This window comes from Macrobrachium nipponense, chromosome 13 (genome assembly GCF_015104395.2).
Source record: "Macrobrachium nipponense isolate FS-2020 chromosome 13, ASM1510439v2, whole genome shotgun sequence".
Lineage (NCBI taxonomy): Eukaryota > Metazoa > Arthropoda > Malacostraca > Decapoda > Palaemonidae > Macrobrachium > Macrobrachium nipponense.
In genome coordinates, this window is record NC_087206.1 from 15,466,232 (window position 1) to 15,482,063 (window position 15,832).

The 15,832-nt window shown below is 37.8% G+C and overlaps 1 protein-coding gene across 1 annotated transcript in view; it reads right to left on the reverse strand.

Moving 5' to 3' along the window:
* The window catches only part of LOC135225657 (uncharacterized), a 33,823-nt gene extending 26,011 nt beyond the window's left edge, over positions 1–7,812 (reverse strand). Inside the window, exon 1 of the mRNA XM_064264991.1 lies at positions 7,690–7,812. The gene's annotated coding sequence lies outside the window, so the exon portion shown is untranslated. The remainder of the gene's footprint in view (positions 1–7,689) is intronic.
* Between the last annotated feature and the right edge of the window lie 8,020 nt (positions 7,813–15,832).

Genomic DNA, 15,832 nt, shown 5'->3' on the forward strand with positions numbered 1-15,832 from the left:
GGATAATTATCAGCCACACTGAATAGAATTCAGCTTCCTATAATCAGTACACATCCTAAAGGAACCGCCCCCATCTGGTTTTCTTCACCAACACACATGGAGAACTGAAGTGACTTGAACTGGGTTCTGCTAATCCATGTTGCAGCAAATATTCAACTTCCTTCTTCAAAACATCTCGATGATACGGTGATAAGCGATAGGCTCTTTGCTTGAAAGGTTTTCCATCTTCTTGAATCTTGATTTCATGCTTGGTCAGATCAGTACGTCTAGGCACATCTGAAAAAATTTCTGGAAAACTTCTAATTACGTCAATTAAGTCTTCACCTTGTTCAACACTCAGATGTTTCAGTTTATCCTCCAAATTTTCCAAAATTGAAGAATTATTTATCTTGCTTGCAGCTCCCAATTCGTAGCCATCATCGTCTTCTGTAGATAAAGTTGTCTGGGTACTGACACAGTTTCAGTTTTAGTTTCTGAGAAGTAAGGTTTTCAAGAGGTTCACATGTATCTTCCTTTGTCTTCTTCTTCTTTCTGGTGTATCAATCACATAAGTTCTATCACTTAACTTCTGAATTATCTTGTAAGACTTGAAATTTATTAGTGAGGGGAAATCTCTTGACAGGTAAGAACACTAACACTTGTTGACCAACACTAAAACTTCTTAGCTTAGTCTTAGCATCAATCTCCTTTTCATTTTCTCTTGACTCATTTTCAAGTTTTCTAAAGAGAATTTTCTAATCTCTTTCAACCTCTTCCTTAAGTTCTTCACATACTCTGCTTGGCTTTCCTCTTGATTTTCTTCCCAATTTTCTGCAAGAATCTTCAACGGTCCTCTCACTTCTCTTCCAAAAATCATCTCATTAGGTGAACATCCCATACTTTCTTGGTAAGCACTCCTAACTTCAAACAACATTAATGGTAAACCAACATCCCATTCTCTTCCTGACTCAGAACAATACTTTGTCAGCATACTTTTCAATGTCGGTGGAAACCTTTCCAAGGCACCTTGAGTTTCTGGATGATAGGCAGTGGATAACTGTTGTTTCACTCCTAACAAATTCATCACATCCTGGAATAACTTTGAAGTAAAGTTTGTTCCTCTGTCACTTTGTACAATTTCTGGTATACCAAACTTTGAGAAAAACTCCACAAGTTTTTCAGCAACTATCTTGGCAGATATGTTTCTAACAGGGAATGCTTCTGGATACCTTGTCACAGGACACATTAATGTCAACAAATACTCATTTCCTTTCTTTGTCTTCGGCAATGGTCCAACCATATCTATAATCACTTTGCTAAAGGGTTCTCCTCTAACTTCTATAGGTTGTAGGGGGGCTTTCTTGATGGTTTCATTCGGTTTTCCAGCTATCTGGCAGGTATGACACTCACGACAAAACCTGCTAACATCTCTGTGAAGTCCAGGCCAGAAAAAATATTTCATGATCTTCTCCACAGTTTTCCTGATTCCCATATGTCCAGACTCATGAGCTACTGCAACCACTTGCTTTCTCAACGGATATGGAATCAAAATTTGATGATATTCGCCCCATACAGCATCTCCTGTATATCTGTAGGTCTATACTTCCTCATCAGTAAACCTTCCTTCAGATAGTAACAGGTAGGAGTTTGTTGCATCTCTTCTCGATCAACAACTCTGAAGAACAAATCAGTTAACGATGCATCCTTCTTCTGCAAGTCCATCAGCTTCTCTCTTGTCACTTGACCAACTTCAAGGGTTGAATTCTCAATATCTGCTAACTCAGCTACTGTAGTTTCACTACTGTCTTCAGCAACACTTTGACTACTCGGAGTCTCTTCAGGAACATCAGGTTCTTCTTCTTCGTCGTCGTCTCTTCTTCATCTTCTTGGGAAATCTCTTCTTGGTCAGCACTATGGAAACTTCACTTCCCTGGAATAATTCTTCTAAGCACAAAGATCCTTCACTTGATCCTTCTTGGGTGTGTAAATCCTCAGTTTCTTCACTTACAGTCGTAGTCCTCTTCATACTTCTGGTAGTTACACAACTAGGAAACAGGTGGGGGTTATTCTTCTCCAACTCTTCTGTAGGACTAATCCTCAATGGTTTGTCTGTCACTACAGGACAAGGAATAAATGGCACACCACCAACTTCATTCCCCAACAGAACATGTATACCTTCCACAGCTAGTGAGTCCTTTACAGCAAAATCAACATTCCCTGTCACCAATTCACATGACAGGTGTAAGCGGCATATAGGAGTTACTTCCTCTCCTCCTATACCCTTCAAAATAAACTGAATCTCCTGTGAGACTCTTCTCCAACTGAGGGTGAGAACCACGTACTACCACACTATGGTTACTCCCTGTATCACGTAATATCTTGACTGGTAACCTTGCATACTTCCTTCTTGAGTTGACAGCATACCCTCATAGATATATGGCTTAAAAAACCTCCCACAACTGCTTAGCCAATCACTGCTTGAGGTAACATTTCCACTGGTTGCTAAACATTTCAGCTTGTTTAGTTTCATTTCTTCTCTGGAGTCTGATTCTTTCCCACACTGCTCTTCGTAGTTTGTTTCACAACTTGACTAACTGGTTTTGACTGCTGTTGATTCCGGTAACACTCTTGACTGTAGTGTCCTACTCTTCCACACTTGAAACAGACAAACATTAGGTTTCTGTAACTGTCTTGAAAACTGGATGAGGATTTCACATTAGTTTGCTGAGTTGTATTACCTTGTGTACTCTTAGTAGTATCACTTGAAGGTTTCCCATTAAATTTGTTCCTGTTATTTGGATAAGACTTAAAACCTGGGCGTTGTTGACTCTGGTACTTGACATTGTAATTACGTTTGCTACTGATTATATTGTAATCTTCACTAAGTGTAGCGGCTTTGTCAAGTTTCTTCACTTCTCTCTCTCTTAAATAAGCTCTTATATGTTCAGGAATTCCCTTAGATACTGTTCAAGAACAAGTAACTCTTCTAACTCATCAAAAGTTTTAACTTTAGCAGCTTCTACCCAACGTTTGAAACACCTTCTCACTTTGTAAGCATAATCTAAGAAGGTTCCCTTCTCATCTTTTCTTAAATTTCTGAATCTCTCATTGTAGTACTCTGGGTCATCTGGTAAACTTGTAGCACACTGTGTTTAAGTACTTTGTAGTCTTTACACTGATCAGCTGTTAAGGCTAGATAAGCACTTCTCCCTACCAATCAAGACACTTTGTAGCAAAAACTGACCATTTATCCTCTGGCCATCCCATACCTGAAGCCACTTTCTCAAAGTGATCAAAAAACTCATCTGGAGCTTCTTCAGTAAACTTAGGGATTAACCTTCTGTACTCTCACTACATCAAATACAGGGTCTTGATTACCTTGGTTAGGGTTAGACGGTGTTACAGGTAATGTGGATCTAGCTTTTATTTATTCCATTTCCCTTTCATGTCTTGCGATTTCTCTTTCCTCTTTTATTCTTTCTCTTTCTCTTCTGCTGCTTTTTCTTCTTCTCTTTCTCTTCTTTCTTGTTTTTTCCTGTCTATTCTTCTCTTTCAGCTTGCATTCTCTCTCTTTCAGCTTGCATTCTCTCTCTTTCAGCAAGCATTTTTAGCTTAATCAAATTCTCTTCTGCTTCAATGCGTCTATGCTCTAACTCTGCATCACTTTTCTCTTTCTTTTCTGCTTGCTTATTTATGAGATCAGCACGTGCTACATTCAACAACTCTTGAGCCAATTCTAACTCATCTTCATCAGTTATTCTACCAGAGTTTATCAATGATTCCATAGCAATACATCTTATTTGTGCCTTTACCATACTAGTAGACACATAACCACCACATGCTTCTGCTAAAGCGCTCCACTGTGCTCTAGACAGAGTGGTTTCAGACAAAACTTGGACGGAAGGAGCTGCTAAAAATTCCTGAACATTGAACTGAGCCATTTCCTCTAAGTTATCAATTTACAATTCAATACAATAAATGCAAAACAAAACTATTTGGTCACTCTCCTAACAAAATATATTCCTAACACCACCAGTATATTCTAGAGTGATAATGAAATCTGCTTTCCCTTCCCGGGTCTCTGGGCACCATTAAACAATGTTACGAAGTGCCAAGTATCTGGTTACCATGCATTCAAATATTACCTCACCAAAAGCCAAACACCTGAACCCTCATAACACATTTTAAAAACATCCTATTCTAAGCTATCTAGGAATCTTGGAAAAAATGTTACACAATCTCAAGACATTTCAAAGAGGGGAAAACATGCATTTTGAAAGTAGCAAATATATAATATATATATATATATATTCTATATATATATATATCTATATATATATATATATATATATATATAATATACATACACACACACACACACACACACATATGTATATATATATATATATTATAATATATCTATATATCTATTTATATATATTAAGTATAATATTATGTATATATATATATTATATATATATATATACACGTATGTATAACATGTGTGTATGTATATATGTATATATATATATATGTATATATTTATATACATTCTACCAATATAATGTCTTATATATCCTATTTAATATATATCGATATATATATATATATAATCTATATTATTAGAAAATTAATCAAACAGCTAAGAAATAGAACGCATGCATATTTATTTTTATTCAGATTCACACGACTTTTAAAGTTGTCTAAATGACTGCTTAGTAGGAGAAATTTGACAAGTTCGAAATTTACGAGCAAGCAGGAAAATCAACATTCCAAAAGCAGTGATTGTGAAAGCGTTTATGCATGATGGCAGTTTTAAATATACGCCAGTTTAAAAAAAAAGTAACGAAGTAAAAAACGTCCTAGTTCAACAGATATTCCCAGACATAAAAAATGCACCGCAAGTTGGGTATCTCATTGGTATTTTTTTCCTTAACCATACCTAAACATACCGGTTCTTCCTCGTCTGGGGTGAACTTCTTTGCTCGAGGTCACTTATGCAACCGGTATTGAAGATGATTTTGGTTACGGTTCTGTATTAGTATTACCGAAGATAATCTATGTTCAAGTTTCAGGTAAGCAATTACTCAAGTGAGAAACAGAAATGTGTAAAGGCAGGTCTTTAGTGTTGGTTTATATTGATAGAAAAAAAAAGCTTATATAGTTCCAATTCCATACATAGTTTGCGTGACTACATAATTCCGCTAGCATGACTGGAATGGATATTGGAGACACTGGACTACATGTGATGTTCTTGTTGGTTTCCAACATGTCAACTTATTTTTGCTTTGAAAATGAATGAACAAGCTATCCGAATGCATTTATTTTTTTCTACAGTGGAAGCTTTCCTTTGAGTTATGACAACTCTCATTAGCTTCTAAAATCAATAGATATAATTATTACAAAACAGAACTGCTCTTTGATTGTTCCTTCAACATACTCGAGTCATAAAAGATTATAATGTACGTTTTATTTTGAAAAGGACAGCGAAGAAGGATGAGAAACCAGGCAGAGTTTTAGGTATAAAGTTAAAAATATCATTTAAAAAGGGACCATACACAGTATTTTTAGAAGGCTTATGATGACAGTGTAATGGTAAACAAAATAAATAGATGAATAAATAAACAATAAAGGCAAAAAGAAAGAGAGGTGTTGAAGGTAATTCGAAGTAAAGGTCGCGTTGAAAATGCTATCCTTAGATATGTCTAACTAAAACAGATATCACGTCTTTAAGACAATGCCTTCTCAAGCAGAATTATCTAACAAAACTCAGTCTGCCTGACAAGCACTTGTGACCTTGCAACGGACAAGTTAATCTTCAGGTGCCGAACATGACAAGAACATGATGTCTATGAGTAGAACATCGTCTTCACTGCACGCCAAGTGTAGACGATGTGAGAAAAACCATCCATAATGCTGAATCATCATCACTGAGTTTTGCTTTCGATTTCTTTCCTTCATCTGCTGGGCAGTTGATTTTTTTTTTTTTTTTTTTTTTTTTTTGCAGTTTATGACTCATGCCTATAATTAGTTTTATAGCCACTTTTCCGTGAGGAAACGATTTCCCGCCGTTTGGTGCAGCTGTCAAATCGCAGACTGAACATTATTCTAATTTTTATTATAATTTTAAGTTTATTTGTTCATCATCCTCTTCTATTGCCCCAGACGGTGCCTTCCAATCTTTTAGCTAAGGTACTGAATTAAGAGCTCTAAATGATTTCTCTGCTACTGGGAGCCGTGACGTCAGACCATTCATAAATGTCTTTCGAGGATTAAAAGAGTTTTTTTTTAGGGTAATTCAAATGGAAATCAACTGCTGCTTAATGTTTCTTTGTTTTTTTGAGTGACTTAATAAACCGAGACCTTCGCAAAATCAGAAGGGATACCGAACTGGCTTAAGAACTGTTTGCTGAAGCAAACTCAAAAGACAAAAATACTTTTATTCATTAAGCAAGATATAACTGAAATGAATTTGTATTGAATCAAACTTTATGCAAATTCATTACGCCTTAGCAATTTCCAGCTCTCAGAGAACTAGACCAGTGCTTATTTGACTAAAGACAGAACCAAGACCAAAGTGATTTTAGACTGTTAAACTGCTGTAGAGAAATATCAGGATTTGCCATTTCTGAAATTGTTTTAATCTTCCTTTAAGCCTAATCCCATATATCGCATAAATTCGAACATAATTCTTCTATTATTAAGATTTTCTTTACTCTTTTTCATTATAAAGCATTTCAAAACAAACGACGTCGACGGTAATATCACATATTCGAACACTAAATATTCCTATGAGATATATAATAATACAGTGAATTATTAAAAACTCATGCAAACGTATGCTTCACGTAAGCAGTATTTGAAGTACGTATATTGTTCCAAATGGTTAAGATTATGGCAATTTCAAATTGCTTAGAAATAAATGTTGATTAATAAGTTAAACGAGCATTGCAAATAATCTTTAGGACACTAAAATATGTCTTGATTTAGAACGATTTCAATTCTCAGTATGAGAGCGTTGAAAAGTAGATCCACAATCACACTCTACTAACCTGTCGCGTGTAGAAATAAACTAAAACAAAATGCACTAAGACTTATTGAGAACTTGAACTTGTAAGTATGGACTCCTACGGTTGCAAAACACGGAATGTCGAAAAGTAACCAAATCTCATTGCTTTCCCCACCCACCTTCAACCAAGAAAAATAGACCAAACGCCACACTGAATACGTGCTTCACAAAAACAAGATGACTAAACAAACTTCACTAAAACAAAAACCCACATACACTCACATACACACACACACACACAAGTATTTTAAGAGTTGGAAAACACTAGGGTGTCGTGAAACTTTTCAATTTCTCCTAAACAATGAGGAAGTGGCTACATGCTTAAGATATGGGCCAAATGGCAATGCTAAGACTATATTAAGAATGAAACCTCGAAGCAAGACGCATTATTGTGGCCTGACTTAAACTTATAACGAATCATATGGTTTCAAAAGAATAGAAACACAACGAGAAAACAAGAAACGTCACTATTTTGTGACTAAACCTAAGCTCATAACGATAATACGATCACAAAATAATCAAAACAACAAGAAAACAAGACGCGTTGCTCGCTTCTTCACCTATATGACCCCTCTCAGTGAACAACACGGAAATGCTGCAGTGAAAAGTAGTCGATTTTCCACTAGGAACACTCCACCTACCTGCCTAGGATTCCGAGGCCGAGGTAATTCACGTGAGCACACGAACTTGCTCGCATATCCGCGCGAGGGGCACTCACGCTGGTATGTGGGGCAGCGGGCTAGCAAAACTTCACCAAAACTTCCTTACCCGCCCATCGCCAGACTTCCAATGACTCGAATGGTGGCTGCCGGGAACAAGTGGTCCATTTCTCCCTCCACCTCAACTCTGGTTTCAGGGGAAACCGGTATCTCTCTTTTATGGATGCTGGATGCACTCTAAGCCCCATTACCTGCCTCTTGCTCGTGCATTCACCCCCATACACTATATCAGTGAGGAAACAACTATGAAAATAATTTCCCCAGTAGGTTTTTTGTGAGGTTATTTATTGAGATTTACATTTCATAAGTACTTTGGAGAAATTAGGATTGATTTCTAAAACTTGTCATTATCTGCAATTTACCTAGACTCCGCTATGCCTACGGCAAAGAGTAAGTTTTTCTCTATCTCGCTAACTGGATGTTACACGCATCTATAGCTGAGAAATTGCCATGTTAAATCGACGTCTACCCTTCTGATAATATTTCTGGCTCACACACACATATACTATATATGTATGTGTAAATATATATAAATATATTTTGATATATGTATATATGCATACATATACATGAACTGTATCACATCACCGTGCTTCATATACACGCATTAAGCTACAAATATCCTTTACTATTTAATTCGCTCTACATCGAAATTAATATATTTTCATATAATGTTAACCGAAGGGGAATTTTTTTTGTTGATAAGAAATTCGTCGGTTCATGCGCTCGAACCACGGAACCATGAATTCAGGACGCAGTGACGCTCTTTGCATATATATATATATATATATATATATATATATATATATATATATATATATATATATATATATATATATTATAGTCGATATATATATATCTGGCTTATGACTGTGTGAGTTATTGGAAAAATATTTTTTTATTTTCGACATTCAGCTTTTAATGAGTATTTATAAGAAAGCATGTAATATATTACTTCGCATTCTGTACTTTACTTAACATTATTGTTGGGCTGAGTATCATGACTGGAATTGCAGCCACTCTTAAAAAAAGTTTCTCTTTGAATGCTTTTGTCAAGTAAAGTATTTGTTTTATCACTGAAAATGCTTTTCTTTCCTGTGATTAATGATTCTGTTTTAGAATTCATTGCTGTAAAATAAACAAGTTCATCAAAGCCACAGCTCGGGTTGGCCTCTAATATATATATATATGTATATATATATATATATATATATATATATATATATATATATATATATATATATATATTAGCAAAAGAATTCAAAGAGAAACCTTTTCTAAGTGTGGCCGCAATTCCAGTCACGATACTCGGCCAAACACGAATGTTAAGTAAAGTACAGGATGCGAAGTAATACTATATATGCTTTTAATTATAAATGCTCATTAAAAGCTGAATGATGAAAAAAAAAATAGAAAGTTTGTTTTCCAGTAACTCACACAGTCTACCGATATATAGTGAGCAGTGTAATACACTCAGAGCAATACCAAAATGACTGGGATACAGCGCTTAATATCCAGGGTTGCTAGGAAAACACATATTTAATGAAATTACCACGGTCCACAACATTTGCATTTTGAAAATATTTTATAAAGTTACAACTTTTATCTTTTTCTTAGTGCCTCCCTGCATGGTTGCCCTTGACGTTTCCTATACTTGATCAAATTATTAAGATATCTCATTCGAAAATATACGGATATCTTTACATGCAAAGCTATAACATCGTCAGGAATTTCAATATAAGACTTTTTCCATTCAAAGCAGAGCTTTTTAAAACAATGTTTGCCCTCTATGAGTGCTTTCCCGTGCAGCATTAAAGAACTCCCGCATTAACACTAACTGCGAAAAAAAAATGATTAGAAGGTACGTGCAACTCCCCCGTACTTACACAGTCTATCCAAGTATCACTCCTTAGTACTTCTTTATTCTTATTTCCTAACTCAGGGTATTTCACACAAAATATTTTGACAATATATCCCCCAATGTACTTAAGAGCCTCCTCCTCAATTAGTCCCTCGATATCTTTTTTTATTTCTGTGTTTGCTCTCAAAAGGTCTTCTTCCTCATCAAAAACATCTTTTCTTAAATCAAAATCTAAATGTCTAAACATCTGTGTTGTTAGACATTTCTAATGCTAACTCCCTTTCTTTCGTTACATACTCACCTTCATTGGGAAATTCAAGGGATTTTTCACCTGAGGTGATATTACACTTTTCACTTATTACCTTCATTTCCTTCCCTAACAACAATTTTTTATACCTGAATTTAAAATTCACTGTATTTGGATGATCACGGTGACCATCCATGACCTTATACACCCAAAGAAATGTTCAAGGCAATATTGATTTAATCTTTGTGTCAGTAGGTAGCCAATACTATGAGAGGCTTTTAACGTTAAATAAAGCAACAGTGGATTTACATGAAAAAAATTTTATTCCTTGAGCAATTTAATTTACTTGTTTGTTTGTTTGTATTTCTACATCAATACCAAAAGCACTAATTTTACCAAACTCTCCATACATGCATGAAGAATTCGTGATGTCGAGCCAATCATTCGTTATTAAAAGAATAAAATCGGACGTTTCACTCCAGTTTTGACTCTTCAACAGTCTTCTTTCGCCTAAATATTTTTCTGAATTGGCACATGATGTAGACACCAGTTGCACTGCTAATTTAACCCGCTGTCTTTGTTGACCCGTTACATTTAAATGCATTGCATTGATCTTATATGCAAGCCCTTAGTCTGTTTTGGTTTTACTAAGTATTTCTCGTATGCCAGAAGCTGAAATACACTCTTCATTATTAAGGTAACAACCAGTCAGTAAACTATTTCTTACTAATTTGATTAAATGGGGAACATCAGAGAACACGACGTTAATTCTATCAGCACTGCAACAGGTATGTACCCACTGGTCTTTGTATGGCTTTTCTTTTGGAAAACGATGGTATTTTATATTGGAGTTTTTCGTTTTTTCACGTGTATTAGAACAGCCAAATACTGCGCAGTTACTTGGCATTACCAATGGTAGAATGAATGAATTAATAAAAAGATATGTGGGTAGCATATTGTTTTGGTTAACCGCGTGTGAGAGACCAGGGCGCGTGACGTCACAGTATTGGTGATTCATACCCAAAGCTGCGCGCTGGCTGACCTGTTGTATCTAGACCGTGGAAATTACAATTAAATTATCGTAATAACGTACTTAAAAAATAATACCAGGGACGAAAGAGAATACTTTACTTCTTAATTAACATAAACGAATCAATAACGAATACATATCGGCCTAAGATTGCTTTTTTTCTTTCTTCGTGCTTTCAGCACATAAAGAAGGCATTTAAACAGCCCGGCAACCAAGCCCCGTTACTGTGAACCCCAGGCGCGATTTAAATGCCCTGATAGGGTTCGGAAGACGCAGGATTCCGCTGACTCACGCAAATGAATAGGGGAGAGGGGGGCGATTTAAACCATACGTGCGCCGGGAAGAATTTAAAGGTATTCATTCAAATTGAACTGAGCTATTGATTCAACGGCCTTTAAAATGACCCTCCCCATCTTTAAAGCTATATGCTGTGTTGCCTGCCATTTGGTATTAAGTGATTATATATATATATATATATATATATATATATATATATATATATATATATATATACATATATAGATGATAGATAGATAGATAGATAGATAGATAAATATATATATATATATATATATATATATATCTATATATATTTATATATGTGTGTGTGTGGTTATGTGTATGTGTGTGTATGTATGTATGTATATCATGTGTGTATATTTGTGTATGCATGTGGCCATGTGGGTATCTACATACTAGTGTAAGGACAAAACACTTTTTCCCTATGCATGGTAACCAATCATCAAGTCGCGTTGTCCCTACTTCCATCCGATATTAGAGCGTTCCGCGGCCTTTTCGCTGATGTATAACACTTGCAATTCCATTATAGTGTACGCTTTATTATATCTAAATGAATGTCTGTAAGAACACAAATTTACCGTCTCGGAGTCATTTCTGTTGCGGTGCGAGACTGCACTACATATCCGTCCGCACCTGTCTATGTCAACCCAGTTTGTCTGTAAAAATAAATTTAACGGGTGGGCTGCTGTGTTGCAAGAGCCCGTTGCGTGGCACAAAGGCCAGCTTAATCTTAAACAACGTAAATAAATTATCAGTACCCAGCTACTATGTCTTAATCTCTGGTCCTCACAACTGGTGACCTCCCGGAGTTGGTGACACAAGCGGTTTAGGCCCAGCCTTTAACGGACTAAATACGGCCGCTCACCTTCAGAGAACCTTTAACGGACTCAATACGGCGCCACAGTTTAGGTCTCTGAAAACTCCACTGCGAGGACGACCAACGCCATTAACGGACTAATCACGGCACTGCTTCCCAGCGTGTTTTGGCGTTTATTTCGAGGACGGGTAGCTGGGTGCTGGTCACCCAACACAAAAGTCAGGCGGCGGTCCAGAAACATCCATCCGACCTCGCGGCCTCCTTTGTCTCACCTGGGGGACACCAGATATCTTCTCGACCCGCCGCAACTGCGGGCCTCCTTGTTTTTCCCCCGGCGCCATTGCCGCACCTGCGAGTCCCCAGACGAAAGCCACTAAGCCTGCCGGCGCCGCTGCTATAAGCCAGGGACGGTGCTTTACCCACCCGACGTCGCTGCCTGTGGGCTTCCCCTGCCTGCCGACACTGCTGCTATAAGCCAGGGACGTGCTTTACCCACCCGACGTCGCTGCCTGTGGGCTTCCCCTGCCTGCCGACACTGCTGCTATAAGCCAGGGACGTGCTTTACCCACCCGACGTCGCTGCCTGTGGGCCTCCCTGCCTGCCGACGCCGTTGCTCACACCGAGGGGGGACCTGCTTTACCCACCCGACGTCGCGGCGCACACGTGGGGCCTGCTCGGCCCCCTGACGTCGCTGCCTGTGGGCCTCTTCAAACCCTCGACGCTGCCGTTATTCCTGGGCTTCCCCGCTCGGCCTTCCTGACGTCGATGTACACCTGTGAACCATGCTCACCCTTCTGACGCCGCCGCCTGCAGTCCTCCTCGGCCTACCGACACCGCTGCCACGCCTGTGGGCCTCCCCTGCCTGCCGACGCCGCTACCTGTGGGTTTTCCTCGACCTGCTGACGCCGCTGCTCACCTGTGGTTCCGCCATGCCCGCGGGACGCCACTGCCGCACCTGGGGATTACCCACGGCCCGTCCCCACCACACACAATGCAGCTCTCTCTCGCAGTCTTGGTCGCCCGGCATACAGTAGAACCCCCCAGGCTACCGCCAGGGGAGGATCCCTGTCGATCAGCAAAATCGAAGGACTATACTCGAGGACGCCCCACATCAAGTGCCACAACGACACGGGGTCGCCCCCTGCCTCCAAATTGTCATGTAATTTGTCATCCAATAATTACTCCATAATCATTGTCTTGGGGGGGAGTATTTGTAAGGACAACACTTTTTCCCTATTTTCATGGGTAACCAATCATCAAGTCGCGTTGTCCCTATATTCCATCCGATAGAGCGTTCCGCGGCCTTTTCGCTGATGTATAACACTTGCAATTCCATTATATGTACGCTTTATTATATCTAAATGAATGTCTTGTAAGAAAACACAAATTTACCGTCTCGGAGTCATTTCTGTTTGCGGTGCGAGACTGCACTACATATCCGTCCGCACCTGTCTATGTCAACCCAGTTTGTCTGTAAATAAATTTACGGGCTGCTCTGTGAGCAAGAGCCCGTGCTGGCACAAGGCCAGCTTAATCTTAAACAACAACAACGTAAATAAATTTTCAGTACCCAGCACCTGTCTTAATCTCTGGTCCTCACACTAGCCTGAGCGTTTAAGCAGTCAAATAGTAAACAGTCTACACAGGTCAACATTTTCCACCCCTCTACCACACTCTCGTACATATAAGTAATCGTTTATGAACGCTGATTATGCAGTTAATCCACATTACAGATTCAAGAAAGGTATCATGAAACACCCATATTATTTTAACATATCGACGGCCATTGTCAGGTATGCTTTTAATAATAAGTTAAAAAGTTAATAAAGCCTACCTAAATTAATTGGGCTCTCATAGAGCCAACGGAATTATTTTTCAATCTAGGCTAAGATTAGCAATATATGCACAACCGCTGTCCAAAACGTTCAAGGCGTTCGACCGAAAGATTAAAGATATCCAAGATCTTCAAGTGAAACTACACAATAAAACTACTTTCATGACTATTAGATACATGAGACCTATTGTTTGCCTCTGAGACATGGCAAGTGTGGCCCTTCGGAAGTCACAAGTTGTAAGCAAAATCTCAAAATGACAAAAAAATATGAGCAGTGACTAAGAAAATCCACGAAACCACTCTTGCTTTACAATTTGTCCCACTATTTCGCCAATAAAAAGTATGCAACTGAGTTTAAGTGGGCCAGGAACAGAAATGAGAAAAATCTTAAAATATGAACCACTGATGAACAGCTGGATGCCATGCATCTCAATGTTTTGGAAAGCTGGCTGAGTGCACATTATTTTGAGTAATATCTTTAGCATAAAATAACCTGTCTGCAAGGTGAGTGTCAAGAATGTTGCTACACAAAAAAGAAAGAAAGAAAAAAAGCTTCCTTGACACACTGACTCTTATACAGTCACATCCAGAAAATCGTTTCTACAGATTGATAGCAGACTGATAATGCGATTGATACTCGTAATTAAGTGACCGACTCTATGCTGGATACCGACTTCTAACTGAGAAGCGTTAATTCCTAACAAGAGCACTGAAGGAGAAGTAAAGGAGGGAAGTGTTATCGTTAATAACCAAACTGTAGATTGATTCCTCTGAGAAAAACAAGTGAATTTCTATTAATTTTGTTTAATGATTATATATTTATCGGAAAGGGGGAAAATTTGGACAAGACGTGCAAATACCCTATCACCAAATGCGTAACTGTTTTGATGATTCGTTACTTTTGGGAGTACTGTACACAACCTTATTTTAAATAATATTAAGTTTAATAACCAAATAACACAAATACAAAGATTTTAAGTTATAAACAACCCTCTCCCCAGTACACATACAATAAATGAGCAATCTCAAATTAATAGTTTATAATAAAAGCAAAATGCAGGCTGTTTTTTTAAATAAGAGAGTTATCCATATAAAATATTTTCTTCTAGACATACATGATAGAAAATGAGCTCTACAATGGTTATTTATGATAAACTAAAGTAATATTCCCCTGACTTCCATTTTATTTATAATGGATATTTATCATTTCTATCTGCCAACAAAGATACAGTTTGTTACTTATCCTATCACTTCTACTTTAGTACATATATCATATAACTTAAGTAATACTGAATTCACTTTCACAGTAAATAAACAATAACTATATTTTTGGGTGGCCATCCATTGCTGATTAGATCTAAAATAGAATACTACTTGTAATTGATGTTCGAGACTCCATTATGAAGCGATGGATTTAAATTAAGATTCGTGTGTGTCTTTTTATGATTACTATGACTTATGATTTATGAAATTTAGGGTGTTAAGCCAATCGACCACCGACAACTTAAGGTAGAGAAAAGAGGGAGTTGGAGTGGTTGGACAGCAAGATGATTAAATCCAGAAAAGACAGAAAATGAATTAAATGATCTAAAGGTGGAAATGGGAGATAAGCCCACAGATGCACTAAGAAGTAACAGGTAAAGGAGCTGAACAGCAACGAAGGTAAAGTATGACTATTAAGTGGATACAGCTGCGGACCGCAGAGACTCCACTAATACCCTTTAGTAATGCCCACAGTTCACTGCGTGAGGTGCACTGATGGCACTAGCACCCTACAGGGATGTGGCTCAATTTAGTAGTATATGAAAACTGCTTAACTGATGGGTTTGGGATCTACATCTCCTAAGTGATTAACAGAAACTCTATTCCCGCACTAACAATGGTTTGGGGTATGAAAATGGTATGCCATACGACCTTATGAAAATTAACTGTAAACCATTTTGGTGATATTTTTTTCCAAATTATATTTAAAACTG